Here is a 22,573-nt window from a genome sequence, read left to right on the forward strand (position 1 = left end):
CATCACTGTAACATAGGTAACCAAAATGCAAAGATTCCGAGAGGTAAATTAGCAAATTAGAAAAGGTAAAGACTTAAACTCATAAAACCAGATGAAACTATAGAGAAAACAGATGCACAATGAAAAACAAAAAGCCTTTTAGGCTTCCTCTTCAAATATCACACAGCGTAAAGGCTTTTCAAAAAAATATGCAGTTAAAATAAGCAAAACTATTTGTTTTAGTGGGGGTGTGGGAAGCAATCTGTAAACAGAATCAATCAACGGGGATTATGTGAAGAAATGATAAAATCATACTATGAAATATTTCCATATTAAAAATAATGATTTTTAGCTTAATGTATTGATTTGGAGAGATGGCCACAAAATAGTGCCAGGAGAATAAAGAAAGTAACAGTATACAACACGAGTTCATTTTTGTAAAAATTCAAACAAATAAATTTCTCTGTCTATAGATCTTGTTTGAGTGAGCAAGGGAATGATTGTTGATCCAAAACAAATTATTAATATTGATTTCTTTAGTAGGGCAGGATTCGGGATGGCGAGGAGGAAAATTAACAAGTTTTTCTTTATGTTATTATTCCTTTGGAATTAAACAAATTTTTATAAAGAAAATTGAACTTAGGAAGGGAGAGAGGGAGAGAGGGAGAGAAGGATCAAAGAAAGGAAGGAGGAGAAGAGAGGGGCAAGAAAAAAGAGAGAACATCACTGTAATAGCTGACAGCAAAACTTGAGTCTGTTGTTCCTGTTTTTACCAGTGAGTGCTGCTGTTGACCAATTAAATGGATAAAAGCAGCGAAACCAAATTTGGGAAAGCAACTCCAAATGTCTGTCACTTTGTTCACTTTCAGGTCCCTTCAGCTAGCAAAGCACAGTTTGGTTCAAATGGCTTGTTTTGTTTGATTTCTCTGATCCGCTGCTCATCGTGAAAAATTCTGCACCAGATAGTGATGGGATCAACTACAGTCATATCTCATTTCGGACACCAACTTCGCTAGATGACAGCCTCAACTTCTGGCAAGTGAAGATAAGGACTCAGAGCATCAGGCTCCCCTTTAAGGAGTAACTCTCAGGGCACAGCAACTTAATAACCCAAGTCTCATTACCAGAAAATTCTCCAAATACCTCTACTCCACCAGTACTGGAAACTAAGCCCTCCTCTACTGTTGGTCACTATTAGTCAATGCATGAAAATGCATTTTCCAAGTTCTACTACACAAATGAAATAGACCCATCATGAAACATACAGGCATTTCTAATAACGCCTCACACATGAATGTCATGCACTGGGTAGCTTTGAAAAATTTTTGAAACTGCTGCTTCTCCATTATTTTGCTGCTACTTACAATGGACAGCACTAGCCCTACCTGGAAAGAGTAAATAATTAGCTTTAAAAGATACAAGATAAAAAATCTGGCCAGTCTGAACTTTCAAATAGCCAAGATTTTTACATTTTGCACAAGTAACTATTTTTAACTTCATATAAAGAGGCAGGCCCTGGGGTCTCTGGATTTCTTTCTGTAGACAGGCATTTACTTACTGATGGCACATAAAAAAAACTCAGAAAAAAATGATTTGTTTTTGCTTGCAAAAATGATTTATCACTGTACTGCTAATCCAGCACTAGTAAAATGAACTAAGGAACATATATTTTTCTTTTCTAAGTTATGACATTCAACGAAACACCACACTGTTAAGAAGAAAAACAACTTAGGGAACTGTTCAGGGGTCAAGGAGCTTCTTTCCACCCCAGAGCTGAATCACAGTGGCGAGGGTGGATTTCACAATACCCCCAGGGTCTGTAAACACTGGCGCCAATCATAGCATTTGCCCTGATTAGCAAACTGGCTTCAGACCCATCAAAAACTTTCACATTTGAAATTTAACACATCTATATTTAGAACATGACTTGTAGGACATTTGCTGCAAGCAAAACAGCAAAAGAAAAAAAGAAAAAAAAGCCCTGAGTCTATATTGTTCCTACAGAAAGACAGATCAGGACTCTCAGACCTAAAAGAGAATAGGCTACTTAGAGATGACAGACCCTAATTAGTTAGTATAGGACCAGCAGAGCACCCAAAGGGCAATATCAGTAGTAATAAGGCATTAGGAATTAAGGTGTTTAATATTTGAAACCTACAAATAGGCCAGGAAGTTACTATATGTACAGTTGACCTTTGAACACATGGGTTTGAACTGTATGGGTCCACTTAAATGCAGATTTTTTTTCAACAGTAAATACTACAGTACTACACCATCTGTGATTGGATGAATCCACGGATGCAGAGGGGCAGTTATATGTGGATTTTCCATGGATTGAGAAGCGTGGGTTCCCCTAATCCCTGTAGTGTTCAAGAATCAACTATACATGAGGGCCTTGGACCTGATATAAGAAAATAGGGGATGAGAGAAATGTAGGCTGTTCCATGCCCTGTCTAAAAAGAGGTTGGCTACTCCTCAGTTCCAGTCATTTGTTGACTAGGCAAGGCCCAGTTTTCCAAGAGAAGCTAGAAGTAGAGATTTTTATGTGAAATTTTCTAGTTTTTAAAAAATATTGACCACTAATTCCTATGTTGTCAAAACAAGATTATGAATCCATCTGAATATGTCTGTGGTCCATATTCAGCCTGTAGGCTCATGGTTTACAACTTGAAGTAAGATGTTCAAATAACTCAATCAAGGAGTTAAATTAGTACCAGGAGACAAATACAATTTTTTTTCAATTCTAGTTAAAAAAACACATATGATAAAATTTACCATCTTTTAAGTGTTCAGTTCAGTGGTGTTAATTACACTCACACTGCTATGCAATCTCCAAAGCTTTTTCATCTTGCAAAACTGAAACCCAATACCCACTAAAAAACTCCCATTTCCCCCCCCCTCCCCCAGCCCCTCGCACCACCCTTCTACTTTCTGTTTCTATGAATTTGACTATTCTAGGGACCTCATATAAGTGGAACCATACGATATTTGCCTTATTCTGACTGGCTCACTTCACATACCATAATGTCCATAGCATGTAAGAGACTTCCTTCAGTTTTAAGGCTAAATAATATTCCATTCTGTGTTTATCCATTCATCCATGAATAGATATTCGTGAGTTGCTTCCACCTCTTGGCAGTTGTGAGTAATGGGTATGAAAATATCTCTTCGAGACCTTGCTTTCAGTTATTTTGGATACGTATCCAGAAGTGGAACTGCTGAATCATATGGTAGTTCTATTTTTGATTTTTTGAGGAACCACCATATTGTTTTCCACAGCACTTGCACCATATTACAATCCCTTCTAACAGTGCACAAGGTTTCCAATTTCTTCACATCCTCGCCAACACTCATTATTTTCTGAGTTGTTTATTTGTTTCTTTTGGCCGGGTTGGCTGGTTGGTTGGTTGTTGTTGTTGTTGTTTAATAATAGCCATCCTAACAGGTGAGAGGTGATATCTCACTGTGGCTTTCATTTGCACGTCTCTTATGATTAGTGATGCTGAACATCTGTACCCATCCTTGTTGGTCATTTGTATGTCATCTTTGGAGAAATGTCTATTCAAGTCCTTTGCCCATTTTTTTAAAATATTTATTTATTTATTTATTTGGCTACACCGGGTCTTAGTTGCAGCATGTGGGATCTACATTGCTGTGTGCGGGATCTTCGTTGCGGCACACAGGATCTTTAGTTGCGGCATGCAGGATCTAGTTCCTTGATCAAGGATCGAACCCAGGTCCCCTGCATTGGGAGGGCAGAGTCTTAACCACTACCACCATGGAAGCCCCTGCCCATTTTTTAACTGGGTTGATTTTTTGTTGTTGAGTTGAGGCGTTCTTTATGTATTCTGGATTAACCCCTATCAGAAACATGATTTGCTAATATTTTCTATTATTCCACAGCCTACCTTTTCGCTCTATTGATTAAGTCCTTTGATGCACAAAAGTTTTTAGGTTTGATGTAGTCCCACTAGTGTATCATTCCTTTTCTTACCTGTGCTTTTGTGTCATATCCAAGAAATCACTGCCAAGTCCAATGTCATGAAACTTTTCCACCATGTTCCTTTAGGAGTTTTATAGTTTGGGATTTTATATTTTGATCTTAATCCATTTTGAGTTATTTTTTGTATATGGTATAAGATAAGGGCCCACCTTCATTCTTTTGTATATGGATATGTCCCAACACCATTGGTTAAAGAGACTGTCCTGTCCCCATTTTGTGGTTTTGGCACCCCTGTCAAAGATCATCTGACCATATATGTGAGGATTTACTTCTGAGCTCTCTATTCTATTCCACTGGTCTATTTCTGGGTCTCAACGTCAGTACCATACTGTTTAAATTACTGTAGCTTTGCAATAACCTTTGAAATCTGGAAGTGTGAGTCCTCCAACTCTGTCCTTTTTCAAAACTGTTTTGGCTATCAGGGAAAATGCACATTTTTCATGAAGGACTCTCAGGTCAGGTTTTTCCAAGATCCATGCTAGTAAATGCTCTTTTTCAATCCTCTACAACTACTAGAATATAGAAGCACTAACTTCAGAAGGATTTAAACACATAATGCAACTTCCCAGGTATTCCAAACTTAACATTAGATGGAGCAGATACATCTAAATATCCTGGCTTTGATAGTCGAGGGAATAGTGATTAAGAGGACAAGACTCAGAGTCAAAGAGATCTGTGTTTTGGTTCCACAATTTCCTGTTTATGTGACCTTGTGTGTATTATTTAATCTCAGTTTCCCTCTCTATAAAATGGAAGTAATGACAGCACCTCCCAGGGCTGCTGTGATGAAAAAACAGAACAATGCAGATAAAGCACTTAGCACAGTGCTTTCCTGTCACACAGTTAGTACTCAATCTACTTCCGACTACTACATCAATCTTGGAATTTATGCCTCTCAATATTAATGATTTTCTTTCTATCAGTGGCATAATTTTTACGGAATAAAATTTAATGTCAGGCATCTAGGACACCAATGTGGAAACAGATATCCTTTATTTAGGAAAACAGGAGTTCAATGTCAGAAGCAAGGAGGAGTCATGCTGAGATTAATACAAAGAAGAGAGTAATAAAGCTAGGGTAATTTATATTTCCTTAATGAAACCTCAGATTCACTCATCCAAAATGCATCTGGTATAGAAAACCACTGGCCAGACAGAAACTCAATTTCATGCAATTTAATAAACAAATTCAAAACTAAAACACCAACACTTTCCAACAAGCTAAATTAATGCAATTTAATAAACAAATTCAAAACTAAAACACCAACACTTTCCAACAAGCTAAAAGGAAGAGAATCCGTCAGTTTGGTCTGGTGTAGCCTGAACTACTGAGAAAGAGGGGAGCTTGAAACTAAATCCTTTAGAAGTTAAATCTTGATCTAGGTCTTTTATTCATTAACTGGCCAGTTTTACATGTAACTGCTCACATGAGTGTATAAGAGAAAACAGTCAGGTAAATTGTGCCATGAGTTTCAAAAGTTTAAATCTGTATCCATTCTCACTTACTCTGGAGACCATCTGATTTTCCATACCTCCTTTTGCGTGAGCAAAGCTCAAGCCCCCTTAGAATCTAGGAGTAGAATACGGCGCCATCGTCTATACCAATCAGCCTAAACCCATTCCCTCATCAGAGGCACTGGCTCATAAACGGGAACATGATTTAAGTCTGGCTAATAAGAAAGGTTTGATCTTTTTCCTTGCTGTTCTGAAAGAGCCTCCAGAAATATATCTAATCTCTCAATCTCTCTCACTCTCTCTCTCTGGATGTGGAAGGGACAAGTAGCCTCAGGAATATCTGGTAGACATCTGGACATGAGGTAGAACCAAAAACAGACTAAAGGTGACATGTCACCGTGAAGGCACAGTGGACGGTATCAGAAACAAGACCCATGATACTAACTAACACCAGGCCTCTCAGTCAAAACAATCCTGAAGTTCAAGCCAACCCTGAAAGGACCTGCACTCTTCACCTCAAGGAACCAGTAAATCTTTCTTGCTCAAGCTGGATTTTATGTCATTTACAACTGAATGGATTTTTACCTGATATACCAATCAAACTCTAATGCTAAAGCAAAACTTTTAAAATAGTGTACACTTCCAAGCATGTACACCAAGATGTATGCATTTGGGTCTCTGGCCTCAGATATTTGTACCTCAAAGGAGTAAGACAACACAAGCAATTCTATGGCTCCCACAGTCTTATAGGGAACTCAACATCAATGTTACTCAGGTGTTGTGAGCAATCATCTCCGCGCCACCTATAAGAACCTGAACATTTGACTCCAGGGGGCAGTAAACATTTTCCAGATATATCTCCTTCCCTCCCCTGAGTAAGCTAACACTATTTAATGTGTGCTGCTAGGACATACACTCATTTTTCCATGTTAACCAAAATAAAGGAACCCTGCATATTTGATGTGACATTACAAAGACCTTGGACTTCAATAGCTTCTTTCTTCTAAGGAGCTCAAAGAGCTTCACAGTCATTTACTGTCAACATTCCCATAAAGTAGACAGAAGCAGGTATTCATGCCCCGGGGTCAGCAAGATGGAGCCCTAATGAAGGTCACCAGACACTGGGCAGTTATAGAATGAGGCCAGACTCTCAGGGAATCTGCTCTGTTTTGAAAATAAATCATGTCTCAAACCTGCGTTTAGGGGGAAGCAAAGTCAGAATAAAATGATTCTCTTGTTCATCATTTCCCCAAGTGCACATAGGCAGATATTCTCCTGTCACTCCTCCTCCCCTCCAAAGACAGGAGAATTCTGTAGTCAAGTAAATCTGAGAAAAACTGGACAAAGATAAACAAGTGTGTTTGCTGGACATTTCAGAACCTTTAATATGTTGGTGCACATTATGATGCTTGAGAAGGTTAAAAAGTAAGCATAAATAAGAACTAAGACTGGGGCCTGGCACATATATACGTGCTCAGTAGATGTCACAAAAGAGGCACTAGTAGGTAGGAGTCCAGTATCTGAGGCTATACTGCCTTGGTTAGGACCCCAGCTCTGCCACACAATAGCAGGCTAACCTTTCTTCATTCGTGAAACTGGCATCAAAATAATACCTACCTTATAGCATTGGTATATATAAAGTGCTTAAGGTACACACAGGAAGCACTCAGTAAGTGTTAGGTGCTCTGGGTGCTTTGGTTGTTGACGCCCTCCAATTGGATGTTAGAAGGTAGTTTACCAAATTTACTTGATTACACAACTTTTTTGTTTCTTTACATAAAGCATCCTACGGCATTATTACCCGGCTGACCTCTGAACTCTAGTTCTTAAATTATATTTAATATCCCTCTTGCTCCTCTAAGAAGATGAAAATCACCCTGGATGTGTCCACCTATCTCTTTCTCTCTTACCCAACCCTTACCCCCCCCCCCAAGATTCCTTTTATCCCAGCATTCAGTAAATGGACATGGTCTCAGGTTGAATGTCCATGCTCTTGTTCAGTTTCCCAAGGTTGAACTTTCTCACTCACTCAAAACCTCAACTCATGAAAAATAAGGAAAGAGAGTCTTCAGGTTCCTAGATTACTAAGTACGAATTACTTAGTAAAAACTATGATGGTATTTAAGGAGAGGAAAAAAAAAAAGCCGGTAACAATGTGTACTTCAGTCAGAGAGAATGTAATGTGGTTGTTAAATGCACACATGTGGGTACCCAAGAGATCAGAGTTCAAGTTCCACTTCTACTTCTTACTAGTCTCCTGTCTTTGAGATGATTATCTGTAAAATGGAGATTAAAGATGGTGCTTAGCTGATGGGACTATTGCCAATTTAAATGAGATAATGCATGGAAGACACATACAGTGCCGGGCACAGTGGAAGCATCAATAAATGATCAGCCAGCTACTGCTATTAAATCGTTGCTGCTGCCGCTGCTGTTATTTCGGGACACAAGTGTCCAAGCACATTACCGCCACTCAGCCAGCCAGCCTCAGCCCTCATGAAGAACGCTCGAGCCCCTCTCAGAATAACCTGAATTCTACTCAGTGCCACGTCTATCAGCCCAGCTCTGCAGCCAGGGGTTCTCTGCCAGAGCAAAGCTTTCATGGAAGAGACACAGCAGGAAGATAAGAGATTTGTACCACTCGGGGAAAAAAAAAAAATCCAACCGCGGCACGTAGGCAAAAATAACAGACTCTCACTTGTATGAACCAATCCAAATGAACAAAACACAGTTAGCTGCTGGAGGCCACAATCCAGGCCAACCTTCCCAGACTGGAATATAGGACGCTTGAGATTGACCTGAGGGTCTCCAAGAGAAAACATACCTTGGATCTGACACTTGAGAAGAAATCACCACCACATTTTCTTAACTTTATAATACTTAAGTTATGATTTTCTTAGGCTGAAAAAAATCCTTTTATAAAGAAGAATCTGTCTCTAAAATCATTGTCTGGACTAATACACCTTTAGAAGCACCCATCCAAGTCACCTGGAAAATTCCTAATCTCTTGAAATCCAACTAGTTTTTTACCATGGATTAAAGTGGAGACAATCTTGCTAGCTCAGCTTCTCAGCAAAGAAATTTCTCTAATATGGGGGAGGAAGGGAGGCAATTCACCTGTCAGGAATACTTTTGGTTAAAAACTTCCGATTTCTAAAAATCCATTAAAACCTCTAGTTTTATGACTGTTTCCTAGACTTAGAGACCTCAAAGTCCTAGACACTATACACTGAGGGAGTCTTTATTGCCTATTCTGAGATCCCAGAAAATCCTCCAAATGATTGCTCAAAGAATTCTGATTCCCTTCACTCACCCCAAAACGTAGCCTCTAGAAACTTTTTAAATGTCTGCACTAAATTCTGGGATTTAAAAAAAGGAAGGATCGTAAGTTGCTGAAAAGCACTGATGACAATACCCACTTTTGCAAAGAAAGCCATGGTTCATCCTGAGAAAAGAACAAACAGCATGTTGTTCCTTCCTGGAGATTTGCTATGAAGAATAGTGGGTCTTTAAACACACACACACACACACACACACACACACACACACACACACACACACGCACACTCTTCCCCAATGGCTCCTTTTATATAGACCACAAAGGAAAAGATGGAATTGTGATATTGCTAAAATTAACAAAAGGCTTTCATGAATAATGAAAAATATATGCCATTAGAATAACTCTTGAAATAGTTTTAATATATTTGAGGGAAGGGGAGGAGGAGGAAAGACAGACAAGAGGAAAGTAAACCAAAAAGGAGAAAATTAAATTGAATCTTTATTTTCCTGTTGATACATATCAGACCATGGTTCTCAAAGGATGGTGTGGCAAAGAATCACAAAGGAGATGAGCGAAATGCAGTTTCCTGGAAACCTCGAAATCAGTAGGGCTGCAGTCCCAGGACTCAGAAATTCATCCCTAATGTGCTCCCAGATGATCCTGACACAGGTGACCCTCGGACTACAGTTTGCAAAACATTGCTTTTAGACACATGGGGGAAAAAAACATGTTCTGGATTATTCAAAACATCCTTTATAGAACCTTACAAATAAGTATAATAAATTACCCCATAGCCCCTGGCAAATACTTCAATTACAGTAGAGAAATCCTCAATTTTTAATGTGCTGAAAGCAACATAAGCTGACACGCCATTTTAACAAAGGCTCTATGGGGATGTATGTGTGTGTATATATGCGCGCACGTGTGTGTGTCTCTGTATACACATATATGTATGTGTTTCTGTGTACACATTTGACTAAGTATACTACAGTCAAATAAAGCACCTTATCTTTCTTTTTTCTACCTGCCCAAAATAAACTAATAGTCAAGAATAACCAGGATTTTTTAAAAGATGACTCTATCATACTGTCTGCAACTTAATACTGTACAGATGGGCAAGAGAGACAAGAAGCATCCAAGCAAAATATAATTTCTGGCAGGAAGCAAAATATAATTTCTGGCAGGTGAACTTACCCATAATCCGTCAGAGGATACTCAGTCTCTGCATCCAAACCAGCATTGTTCACACACCTGCAAAAGAACCTATCTATTCACCTGCATGAATTTAATTGTACTATCACTCTGATGGAGAAAGAGAATTCTAGTTGCTACCTGGGCAAGAAGGAACAAAGCAAAAAGATGTTTTTCGAGAGAATTGGTCTCCTCACTCTTACCATATAGCACACTATACTGAAAGCAGTATACATTAGATGAGAGCAAATTTCCTTATCACTACTAGGAAATTCTCTGGCGATGTTTAAGGCTCTATTCTTACCTGTGTCTAGGAAATTAGTTAATTTCTATGTTCTCTTAAGGATCTGTAAAACACACAACTTGAACATAATCCCATTTACCATTTGTAGTTTCAATTAATTCAGATGAACATTCCTAGATTTACTGAAGTAGATAGCAATAAAACCTATGGAAAGCCTGCTGGTTACTTTGAAAAAGGTTAAGAATCCTGAGAGAAATAAACATAGGTGGAGAATATTTAATCAGGGAATGATATAGAAAAAAAGAAAAGGGCCATGATAAAACAGGCTTTGAATGGTGAACTGTCATATGCAAACATTCCTCTAAAAATACAGGGCACATCCAATGCAGTGTTGTTTGGGTTTGGAAATCAGACAGAACTGGATTTGAACCTCAGCTTGCCACTTTATTAGCTATGTGACTATGGGCATGTCATACAACCAGACGTGATCTCAGTGTCCGCACCTGTTAAAAATGGAAGATAAACAGCAACTATATAATAGAGCTGTTGTGAAGATAAAATTAGATAATGCATGCGGAGTTCTTAGCACATAATAAGCATTCAATAAATGTTAGCTTATTATTATTCTATTATAAGTGTCAGGCATGTAGGCGTGATAGTAATTTGACCTTGGCATCTACTGACTGACAGGGATGATTAAAAAAATAATTTAAGAGCTTATGATGCTACAGGTCAAGGGCCCAAAACAAGTAATTCAAAGTGGCTCATGTATTATTTAAAAACCAGCTCCAGGTGCTTCCCTGGTGGCACAGTGTTAAGAATCCACCTGTCAATGCAGGGGACACAGGTTCGAGCCCTGGTCCGGGAAGATCCCACATGCCGCAGAGCAACTAAGCCCGAGCGCCACAACTACTGAGCCTGCGCTCTAGAGCCCACAAGCCACAGCTAATGAAGCCCACATGCCTAGAGCCCATGCTCCGCAACAAGAGAAGCCACTGCAATGAGAAGCCCACGCACCGCAATGAAGAGTAGCCCCCGCTCGCCGCAACTAAAGAAAGCCCACGTGCAGCAATGAAGACCTAATAAATAAATAAATAAATAAATCACCAGCTCCACAAACACCTCTCTAAATTATTATAGCAGGCTGAGGTCTTTACAGGGCAAGCCCTCTGTGTAGGGCCACTTGGGCTGAGAGGTACACAATGCCAGGACCTGCCATTCCTAAACCACGATCTGAAAATACCCCTTATATGGGTTGAATTGTGTGCCCCCCACATTTTTATGTTGAAGTCTCAACCCCCAATACCTCAGAATGGGACCTTATTTGGAAATAGGATCATTACAGATACAATTAGTTAAGGTGAAGACATACTGGAATAGAACAGGCCCCTAATCCAATATGACTAGTGCCCTTATAAAAAGGGGAAATTTGAACAGAGAGGAGCCGTGTGAAGACTGGAGTCATGTCGCCACAAGCTAGGAAACCACCAGAAGACAGGAGGGAGGTCTGGAACAGATCCCTCCCTAGATCTTTCAGAGGGAGCAGAGCCCTACTGACACCTTGATTCCAGACTTACAGCCTCCAGATCTGTAAGACAATACATTTCTGTTGTTCCAGCCACTCCACCTGTGGTACTTTGTTTTGGCAGCCCTCACAAACTAATAAACCCTGTGAAGTCGGGCAATGCGACAGACCTATCTGAAGTCCACCAACCGCCTTCCAGAAATGCTGATCTCCAAATCCCCAGCATAACGAACAGTGCTACTGTCTGTTCCAAATGAACTTAAGTGCCCATCAATTGGACAGGCAATCTATTCTGTATGTTTCAGAAACAGAGTTCAGTAAAAAGGGAGCAAGTACACTCCGGAGACGACCTATCAAACACTCAGCAACATATACCGTCCCTACCGGGTTGCTGCCGCTGGAATTCAGGAGGATGGAACGGCAGCGTGCTCAGCCTAATGTCTGCCGGAACCAGCTGCTGTGGCCAAAAGGTACACTGCTTGCTTGGGAGCAGAGGACTGTTCAGACACAAAGCTTCCACGTTTGCTGACTTGTCTAAGCAGTGCTTCTACAACTTTCCTGGGTGTCAAAATCGAATGAGAATTTGATTCGAGCCAATGGCCCTCAACTGGAAAAACATACTTTACCCCAACCTTTGCACACATGTTCAAGGGTCTAAACAGGGCCAGCGTGGTGGGCATGTGACATGTAGTGCATTGGGCCTGGGCTTGGTTTCATGATCTGCTGTCACCATCTTGAGATTCTTACGTTTTAAGTAAGAGGTCCCACATTTTCATTTTGTACTGGGCCCCTGCAAATTATGTAGCTGGTTCTAGGAATACTTAGGAATACAAAAGTGCCATAATAATGGACAGCTGCACCTATCTGGGGCCAGTAAAGACTTGGGATTCTTATTCGACAGACTTTATTTGAGGGCTTCTTTCTTCAAAGAATACATGATTAGGGATCCAACATTAATTAATAACCTGGTCACATATTTGAAAAACACACACTCACCAAAACCAGAATCAATCTATCTCATCACTTAATAGTATTATTATTTTTAAAGGACTAGAAAGCAAATAACTACAAATGAGTTATGTTTCCAAAGGACATCATTGTATTGAAAATTAAATTCTCTCCAGAATCACAGACAGCATAAAAAAACTTAGCATCAGGGCTTCCCTGGTGGCACCGTGGTTGAGAGTCCGCCTGCCGAAGCAGGGGACACAGGTTCGTGCCCCGGTCCGGGAAGATCCCACATGCCGCGGAGCGGCTGGGCCCGTGAGTCATGGCCGCTGAGCCTGCGTGTCCGGAGCCTGTGCTCCACAACGGGAGAGGCCGCAGCAGTGAGAGGCCCGCGTACCACAAAAAAAAAAAAAAAAAAAAAGTTTTCAGTGGATTTCTGGCTATGATATTGTACTAGATGGTACCACTGGGGAAAACGGGGCAAGTACTTGGGATCTCTAGGTATTATTTCTTAAAACCATGTGTTTTAGGAATCTACCATTATCTCAAATACAAAGTTTAATTTTTAAAATCTATGAAAGTTTTAAATGTACATATCGTTGACCCATAATTATATCCACTTCTATCAAAATTGAATTTGTACGAATTTTTTAAGTGTCTTCAGTTGCCCCCCATCACCTGTGAAACAAAGTCCAAACTCAGCCAGACTTTAAAGGCTCTCCTCGTTTTGTCCTCTATTAAAAACAATAAATCTCTGAAATCCTCAAACATACCCTGCGTGTGCTCAGCCTGGGGCCATCCTCCATCACCCTAAACCCTCATGGGTTTACAGCATTCTCCAACATGGGGTTCAAACCCTCTCGTCCCAAAAGCCTTCTTAAAGTCTCCCAGCAGAAATTCATCTCTCCTTATCCCACACCCCCTTGGATTTTACTTGCATCTTCAGTGGGCCCCAGCCACCCTTGTTGCAGAGGTATTTTCCTATCTGTATGTGATAGGGACCATAAAACTATCGCCTGCTCTCATCCCAATTTCATAGAATCAACCAGTTCACAGAGGTTAAATTATATTCCCAAGATCGCACAGCACAGTGGTAGACCTGAGATGCCTGTTTCCAAAATCTCTGCTCCTTCTCCTCTACCTCGGGGGCTGAAAAAGTATTTATCTTCAAAACCACTCTTAGCTAAAACAGTCACTGAGAGAATTCTGCATATATTAGGTGGGGAGACTCTCTTGAATTAAACTGGAACAGAGGACAAATATTTGCATCTTACGATACCCTGAATAACATTACCTTCAAAAACAGTGAACAAATATTTCCTCTCTCTAGTTTTAAACATAGAATGATTATATCCTTCACAGATACAAAAGTCATAGTAAAGGGGATGACATTTTCCATCCCTGCTTTTACATGCGTATCAGTAAGTGAACACCAAATGGAATTCTCCTCATTTGCTCTAATGCCAAAGGGATCCACTGAGAGAGAGCTTATGGATAAGCAAGATTTGGAATAAATTTGAAAAAAACGTCTTCCGCAGGTAGAGAATTTTAATCAGACAGGGGGAACGCTGGGTTTAATATATTTTAAAGACAATTCAGAGTTATATGTGTTTGAAGGTGACAAACAAAAATATAGTCGAAGTTTAAACACACCTCATAATTTACATATTAATAGGAAATGACAGCTTGGGGCTGACTACAGAGTTAAGAGAAAACACGTCCATTGAAAGCTCTCACCTGTGTGATTAAACTCCTCTATGTCCTCAAACATTTCATACCCCTTCATCCCTTACCAGAAACCTGGCTGAGGCAAACCAGGCGACTATTTGCATACAGAAGTTCCACTTCCTTTGCCTCCTACTAACAGAACCATTAATTTGCTCAAGACGGCAACGTGCCCAGGGAAGAGCTGCCATCTGACACAGTTCTGGCCGATGAGATGCAAGGAGACACCTACAGGGGGTTTCTAGAAAGACTTGTGTTTTCCTGCTACAGATCTTACCCTCTTATTCTCCCCCTCCTCTGAAAGCAGATGTAATGCCTGGAGTAGCAGCAGCCGTCTTGCAGCCACAAGGTAAAAAGCATCAGAAATAAGCCGAGACAAATCACTGCAAGGATGGTTCTGACATCATGGAACCACTAAAAGAATGGCAGTGGTCATGTAGCCCTGTGCGTCTTGTATGGGAGACAAATGGATCCCCACCTGTTTAGGCAACTGTTCGGTGGCTATTGAGTTTCATGCGTGAAAATGTAAACCTGACTGAAACACAAACTCTACCCCCAGAATCGTGCCTTCCCTAAAGCTCTCTCAGGTGACAGCTGTTCCACCTCACACCCCAGGTACAAAGAAGAACTAATACCCACACTCCCCAACCTGTTTCCCTCCCAAGCGCTCCATCTCTGTAAACAGCACTATTGTTCTTCCACCTGCCCACGTGAGAAATCTAAAGCCATCGTTCCCTCCTCACTGTCTCTCCACTTTAAGTCCGACCAATCACCCAGGGCTGCGCTTCCTCATCCCCAGTACTTCCCAGTCCCATGCATCTCTACAACCACCATGCAAGTCCAGGAGGGCATCATCTCCTACCTGCACTGCTCCTCATTGGTCTTCTTTGCCACTACCTTCTGCAATACATTCTCTGTGCCCCTGCCGCAGTGATCTTTCAGAAACACAAACAGGATCCTTTGGCTCCTATTTAAAACTTTTCCATGCTTCTTATTGGCCTTTGAATAAAGTCCACCCTCCTAATCATGGCTGAAAAGGTCCTCCGTTGACATTGAACTCAAATTAACTTCCTCTCCAAGCTCCAGCCTTCAAACCAACCCACATCTCAGCAGATATCTGCACATGCCTTGAGGAAGTTCTCCCACATATTTTTGATTGAATAGCTTTACTCATCCTTCCAGAACATAACGTCTAGGAATTCCATCAGCACTTCCATATTTTGAACTGTCAGTTTCTACAACCTAGGTACGACCATTTGCACTTCTCTGCATACCTCATGGCTCAGTGCAAGTTCCCACCTTCCATTAAAACACAGAGGATTCCCGGGTCAATCACAAGACAAAACCCTGCTTTTCTCAAACACCATTTATAGCTCTGGATTACAATCGCTGTTGTTGCTTCCCTACATTCTTGGGTTTTTTTCTCCTTTTAAAAAGAGGAAGTTGCACTTAAAGATATATTGCAAAACAACATAAAGGTTTAAATATGGATATTGTAGACCCAGTGACCCAGATGACTGAAGTGGAAAATGTTACTAACACGGGAATCAGTGCTTATCCGTTTCTGGTGATGTGTGGTTACGATGCATGGTTGTTAGTCCTAAATGAGATTTAACGGCAGAAATTCAAACAATGTCAAAACTTCATGAACACAATGCCAGTTAAGATATGAAATAGACACAGACTTGATTTAAACATGGTTCATGTGATGGCTTTTTATTTTTTTATTTTGGAAAGTTTAGTTCCTGACGTTTCCTATGAGTCATTTTCCATGAATATAAAACTGTCCACCTAACATTGACCCTGACTAACTTTGATCTTTTGTAACACAGAAAATTGTAAATGCATGATTATAAGGCTTTTACTGAGTATTTTCAATTTGCTGAAATAGCTCCATTTATATAAATATACCAACTGTAACAACGGACCTCAACATCAATTTCCACACATTAATCATGTTGATTTCCAAAGGGGGTTTGTGGAATCCATCTCAGAATATACATCCTATATAAGACGGAGACATATTATCAGGAAAATTTTTTAAACAGAAACAATCCTAGTGATGGTAATAACGATGACAACAAAAGTCTCTGCTGTAGCTATGACTTAACTGAGTATTTTCCATGGTCCAGGCCTTACGCTAAGCACTACGCACATGCACTATCTCACTGAACTCTCACAGAACCTGGCACTATAACTAGAATCATCCCCGTATTACAAAAAGAAGAAACTGAAGCTGAAAGAAGTTAGCAATTTCTTCATGGTCACACATCTGGTACATGATGGAAACTGATTCATGATCCCAGACCATCCCTCTGCAGAACCCAGGCTTCTTAATCACAAGTGCAAACATCCACATAACATTTTTCGTGTACCAGGATTTGACAGATACTCAGTTAATCTTCACAACAACCCTACATAGCAGGTTATTATTACTATGCTCATCTTACATATGAGGAAACTCCAACATGGAAAGGTCAAGTTACTAGGTCAAATGGTCCAGAGGATAAGCTGCAGATCCAGGATGTACCCCCAGGCCAGCACCTCCAGAGTATGTACCTTTTTTTTTTTTGCGGTATGCGGGCCTCTCACTGCTGCGGCCTCTCCCGTTGCGGAGCACAGGCTCCGGACGCGCAGGCTCAGCGGCCGTGGCTCACGGGCCCAGCCGCTCCGCGGCATGTGGGATCTTCCGGGACCAGGGCACGAACCCGTGTCCCCTGCATCGGCAGGCGGACTCTCAACCACTGCGCCACCAGGGAAGCCCCAGAGTATGTACCTTTAAACTACCACCCTATCCACTGTACTATCCCCCAAGTAATAACATCACTAGGGCATTTATCATGTGCTGGGCATTGTGAAACTTTCCATGCATTACCTCATGAAATCCTCGAATAACTCTGAAGTAGGTGGTACTTGTATCTCCACTTTACAGATGGAGGGCCTGTGGCTCAGAGAAGTTAAGTCAGTTGCCCAGGGTCACACAGCCAAGTGCCACATTGGAAAATATAAAGAGCAACAGTGGGTTTCGTTCCCTACCTCCCCAATTCTGTTCCTGAGGCATGAGTGGCTGGGAAACAGTGTGCATCAGACTTTCCACCTCTGTAAAACCATTCAGTTCGTGTAATTTAGGGTGTGACTATTCATAGATACCTTTCAGCTAATCTGCTGGGAGCCAGTGCAACCACAATGCACACTTCAGAACAATGCATGCTTTCTCTATAGATTAAACCCAGCTTGGGAAAAGACCATCTGTGCAATATGAACACTTAGGACAATTTAGTTTTAAAAAGAAAGTCCATTGTTGTTGCTTTTCTTTTTCATACACAGCATGAAACTTTACTCTTTCTTCTAGAAAAAGTACCTCTCAGTTTTCTACTCCTATCCACTTAAAAGTCCCATTATTTAAACCCAAACAAATCTCTCCAAAAAGGCATTATGAATCTTGTTAAGAAAAAGCAATTGTTTCTTCATTTGTCATAAAAAGAAAGGAGTGTGATGTAAAAAAGAATTAAAGCTCATTTCTGGAAACAGTATTAAGAAATAAAAAATGCAACTACAGCAAAATAAATTGATAAATCAAAGCCTAACATGTCAGGCCCACACCAACTAAAGAATGCTGATTGGTGTGTGTCTCTGGGTTTTGGTTTTTGCAGAGACAACTTTAATAGAATTCCACAAGGCCACAGAGTCACATGGAGACAAAAATCACATCTTCAGCATCCACAATAATATACAAAGTCAGTAACAGTTGTTACCCTTGGCCAGGATGGGCACAGATGTTTAATATGAATAGACAAGAGAAAATGCAGAGTCTGCCTTTTAATCATTCTTTCATTTACGGACTCATTTAATGAACAAATATTTATACAGTGTCTATCCGTGGGCTAATCTCTGGGAACACGACGATGAAGGAAAGAGCCACACTCTCTGACTTCGTGGAGTTGGGAGACAGATAGTGAAGACACAGATGCATATAGGATAATTATATAAGTAATTGAGTATGTAAGTAACTAGTATGAAGGAAAAGATCAGGAAACCATAAAAGAATAGCCCAGCAAGCTAATTCAGATGAGGGGGCAAGGAGCAACCTTTAAGTTGAGACTGAAAGATGGAGTAGATAGTAGATAAAAGAGTGCTCAGAAAGCGTTCAAGATGGCAGAAAGAATGTGTGCAAAGGCCTAAGGTAGAAAAGAATTAAAAGGAGGCAATGCCACGGGAGTCAAGAACTCCTGGCTCTATTTCCAGCTCAACCACTAACCTGGGAATGTCCTTCACCTTTCTAGGCCTCCGTTTCCCCTCCAGCTCCAACAGCGTTCACTGGCACAGTCAATGGCCTCCTACGTGTTGCCACAAGGACAGCTTAGGTGCTAAAGGACTGGCCTCATTCTTCTCAGAGTCGTGGCAGCGGGAACCATAGTAACTCCCACTAGCAGCAGTGCCTCCAGCACCCCACTCCCCAAAACATGCCAAGAGACTCAGTGGAAGGGCCAGTCTAGCCAAATGGCAGCCCTGCTACCTCCTGGGAAGCTGTGTCCAGAATCATCAACCTGGAAACTTACAACATCTCTAGGGCCTGAGACAAGGTCAGTTAATAGAACATGAGGAGTACATTATGTCAGTGGGTAAAATGACTGGAGATCCAAGTGACTCCTGACAAAAGAGCTCATATGGAAGGCCTGAGATAAGGCAAAGGTAGGGCAATACTTCTCCACAAGGGAGATACAGGAACTGACCAGCCGTGTACCTCCCAGGGGCACCAGTCTGTATGAGGCACTGAAACATCAAAAGAAGCAGAAGAAATATTCTGATGGAAGGGAGAGGACTGAAATGCCCAAAGGACATTCTCCAGTAATAAAAGATGGTCCCTACACTGCCTCCTAAAGAGGGTTAATTGCAGGACCTTAATGTACTAAACAGTGTGAAGCAAGTTTGGGGCAGAGCCAAATTGCTCCGGGCTGTAGAAGAGAGGCTGCCTCCCTCCTGACACCTCACACCTTGCATAGCAGCACTAGGTCTAAATGAATGGTGCAAACATACTTAAAGAATACTGGTGTGAAAGTTCACCTGATTAACCTGCCTAGCACTACCACGGGCCTCAGGCTGGCCATGACTTCCTGACCTCTTTCCTGCCATGAACACTGCCTTGTGTGGTACCTTCTTAACCAGACTGGTCTCCTCCTACTCAACTCCTTGAGGGCACAAGCTGTGTCTTGTTTACCACTCTACCCCAATTGATAGCTCACTGTAGTAGTGAGCTATCGATAAATTAGCTCTATGTCATATAATCAAAAACTAGTATTAAGGCTATAAGACAAAAGCTTTATAATCTGTGATCTAGACCAATAAGTCTGTGAGCAACCTTTAACATCAATACATAAAATTACTTCATAGTTTGCAAGGTTTTCAGTGTGAGATGTTTATAGAAAATTACAAAAAATTCAAGTGCAGTATGAGATTTCATACACCTGAGGTCCTGCTCTGAATACATACAGAAATGACATCAGCCACAAATATGAAATACTCAAACACATTGAGATTCGGTGGGGGGGCAATCAGTGAAGGCAGAGAGGCCGTACCAAACCCTGGAAGGTCATTCAAAATTATCTACTCCACTAGCTTTGCTTTACAAGGTGGAAAAAAATTGAAACTCACAATGCTGAACTAGTATGTCTCTACCCGGTGACAAAACCATGACTTAAATGATCTCCAAGTTCTTAGATCATTGTTTTCCCCACCACACTGGGCTGCCACCTGAATTAATCACATCATGTTACTCCCGTAGTTGGAAATCCGCAAAGGCTCTCCATTTTTCATGAGTAAATGGCAAAGTGTGTACAAACCCCTACAGGGTTTTCCTCCACTTGGATCCCATTTCTTTTCATGCCTTTTCTACCACTTATCCCTTTGCTCAGCCTGTCCCAGCCACTGTGGTAACTGTGCTGCTCTTGAATCAGGCACACTCCTGCCCAGGGCCTATGTCCTAAGCCTTCCCTCTGTCTGCTGAGCCTTTCCCCCAAATACGGGCATGATCCACTCTCTCATCTCCTTCCGATTTTTCCTCCAATGTCATTTTCTCAGTGAGGTCTTCCTTGTCCACTCAATTTTAAGTTACATGTCACCCCAAACCTATCCATGCTTTATGTTCTCTAGAGCACGCATTGCCATTTAAAATACTGTACATTTTACTTATTTATATATTGATTTCTACAACTCTCTCCTTCCCCACCATGTAAGCTCCATGAATACAAGGATTTTCAACCATCTGGTTCACTGCTCTGTTCTTCGAACCTAGATGAATGCCTGGTCCACAGTAAAACCTCGTAAATATAAGTTGAATAACTGGTTATATGGACTGATGGATGGAATTCAAAAGTGGCTCAAATCCAGAGAATTTAAGAGCTGTGAAATGTCTGACAGAGTCTGGCAGCCCCTGGGAAACAGCCTGGGGCCTGGGTGTCATCTACCATCACTATGTGCCCACTCCAGAACTGGCATTCACTGATACTCTGGGTGAAAGACAGTAAACTAAGGAATGAAGTGACATGAAGACTTGTCAAAACAATCCCATTTGAGGCTTCATGACTCTCAGTTAGAGAGGCAACTAGCAAGCCAATATTTTTTTTATCAGCAACAAGATGCCTCTTACATGTCCAGATGCAGAAATCACTTCTGAATTGCTTCCGTGTGCCCTTCAGCTTAAGTAGAAGGGGATGGTTTGCTCAGATTGGACATCCCAAAAAAGAGGCAAGATTTCAAAAACTGGCATGAACCCACATTTGCTATGAAGCCTGAATGGCTGGCACAGCTGAACCTCCATGCATCATTTTAAACATAAAACACCAAGCTTCAATGATACCTTAATGACAGATATATAAAGGAAGATACTAAGAGTAGCCAAACACAAGGCAGTAGGACCCAAGGGCAGTTATTAAAACTACATAATATTTGGCCCAGTCATCAAGGAAAAAAACAACAACCACAACATTCAGACAGACCCAAACTAACATAAGCAGTTTATGGTCTTTCATGTCTAAGAACCCAATGAAGGTTTGCATCCAGGTTCTATCTCACCCCACCAGCACCTGAAATAGCAAAAACATCCACAAAGAGCTACTGCCTGAACTTGAAAGACACAAGCTAGTCCTAATTTACAAACAGGAAATACCAGGGACCTCTAAATGCCTTGCTAATTTCTAGTCTAATTTAGACCTTGACAGCCCAACAAATATAGACAAATTGAAAACTAGAGTTTTCCATTCCCACTATCAGTGGTCCCTCCCATGCAATGGACATGCTACTCAATCCAATGCTCCTCATGACATGCCTTATTATCCGCTGACCAATGTGAACTCCCTGTTACATTTTAATTCATTTCCTGGAGAATTTGGGGGTGATCTCTACAAGTTCCAAATGCGGGAGCCAAATGCTGTTGAAAAATATTCTAGCAATTACTGTAATGGTAACTCTTACTTTCCAGTGCTCCACATTTCCATAGCTAAGTCTAAGATGGGGATAGCTCTTCTCTTAAACCTACAACAGCTGAAGCAGATGTTTGTGTATTATATGCCATCTGTAGAGACCTCCCCACTTGCTAATGGCACACAGCTGGAGAATCATTTGGGACCATGCAAAACTATTAAGGCTAGAAACTCTGACTTGGGTCAAGTCTAATAAACAAGTGTCATCCTAAAAGGAAATGAGTTAAGCTAGCCTTCCAAGTCATTTAAGCAAACATTCCTCCCATGGTCAGAGTACCTCACAAAAGGCCTCTCATTAAATTCTTCTGCTGTTGATTTTGCCCGATTTAAATCAGAGAGGACTGGAAATGTTCATTTCAGGAAAAACCCACATCTCAATGGAGTGACTTTGAGTGGGTTTTAAGTGACTAACGAGTCTCTGAAGGTTGCCCAGGTCTCTCAGGCTGCCTCACACATAGCAACAGCAGGTGCATGAAAAAATACTTAGGAAGCCAGCATGGAATGAGCCCAGCTCCTCCTACATAAAGTCAAGTTCCTGATCTGGAAATTCTAGACCATGAACAGTCACACAGGAGAGAAGAGGTCACAGCCAGTGATGATGCTATGTATATTTTTGTCAGGTCTAAATAACGTATTCTTTTCAAAATGTGGCCACCTTCAGGCTAAGACTACACCTAGAACACTTCATTTCCCCAATGAAATCATTCTCATCTTTGAAAAATTCTCTCCAATACGACCCTCCAAGA

The 22,573-nt window shown here is 41.0% G+C and overlaps 1 protein-coding gene and 1 long non-coding RNA gene across 33 annotated transcripts in view; both read right to left on the minus strand.

The window, feature by feature from the left end:
* The window catches only part of MITF (melanocyte inducing transcription factor), a 226,937-nt gene that overhangs the window by 174,295 nt on the left and 30,069 nt on the right, over positions 1 to 22,573 (minus strand). The gene's annotated exons all lie outside the window — the stretch shown is intronic.
* Positions 9,197 to 12,616, minus strand: LOC136794973 (uncharacterized). Its single transcript, XR_010842509.1, has 3 exons — positions 12,061 to 12,616; positions 11,169 to 11,230; positions 9,197 to 10,654 (listed from the first exon to the last, which is right to left on the minus strand). It is a non-coding gene; the product is annotated as an uncharacterized lncRNA (long non-coding RNA).

Source organism: Kogia breviceps, chromosome 10, assembly GCF_026419965.1.
Source record: "Kogia breviceps isolate mKogBre1 chromosome 10, mKogBre1 haplotype 1, whole genome shotgun sequence".
Classification (NCBI taxonomy): Eukaryota; Metazoa; Chordata; class Mammalia; order Artiodactyla; family Physeteridae; genus Kogia; species Kogia breviceps.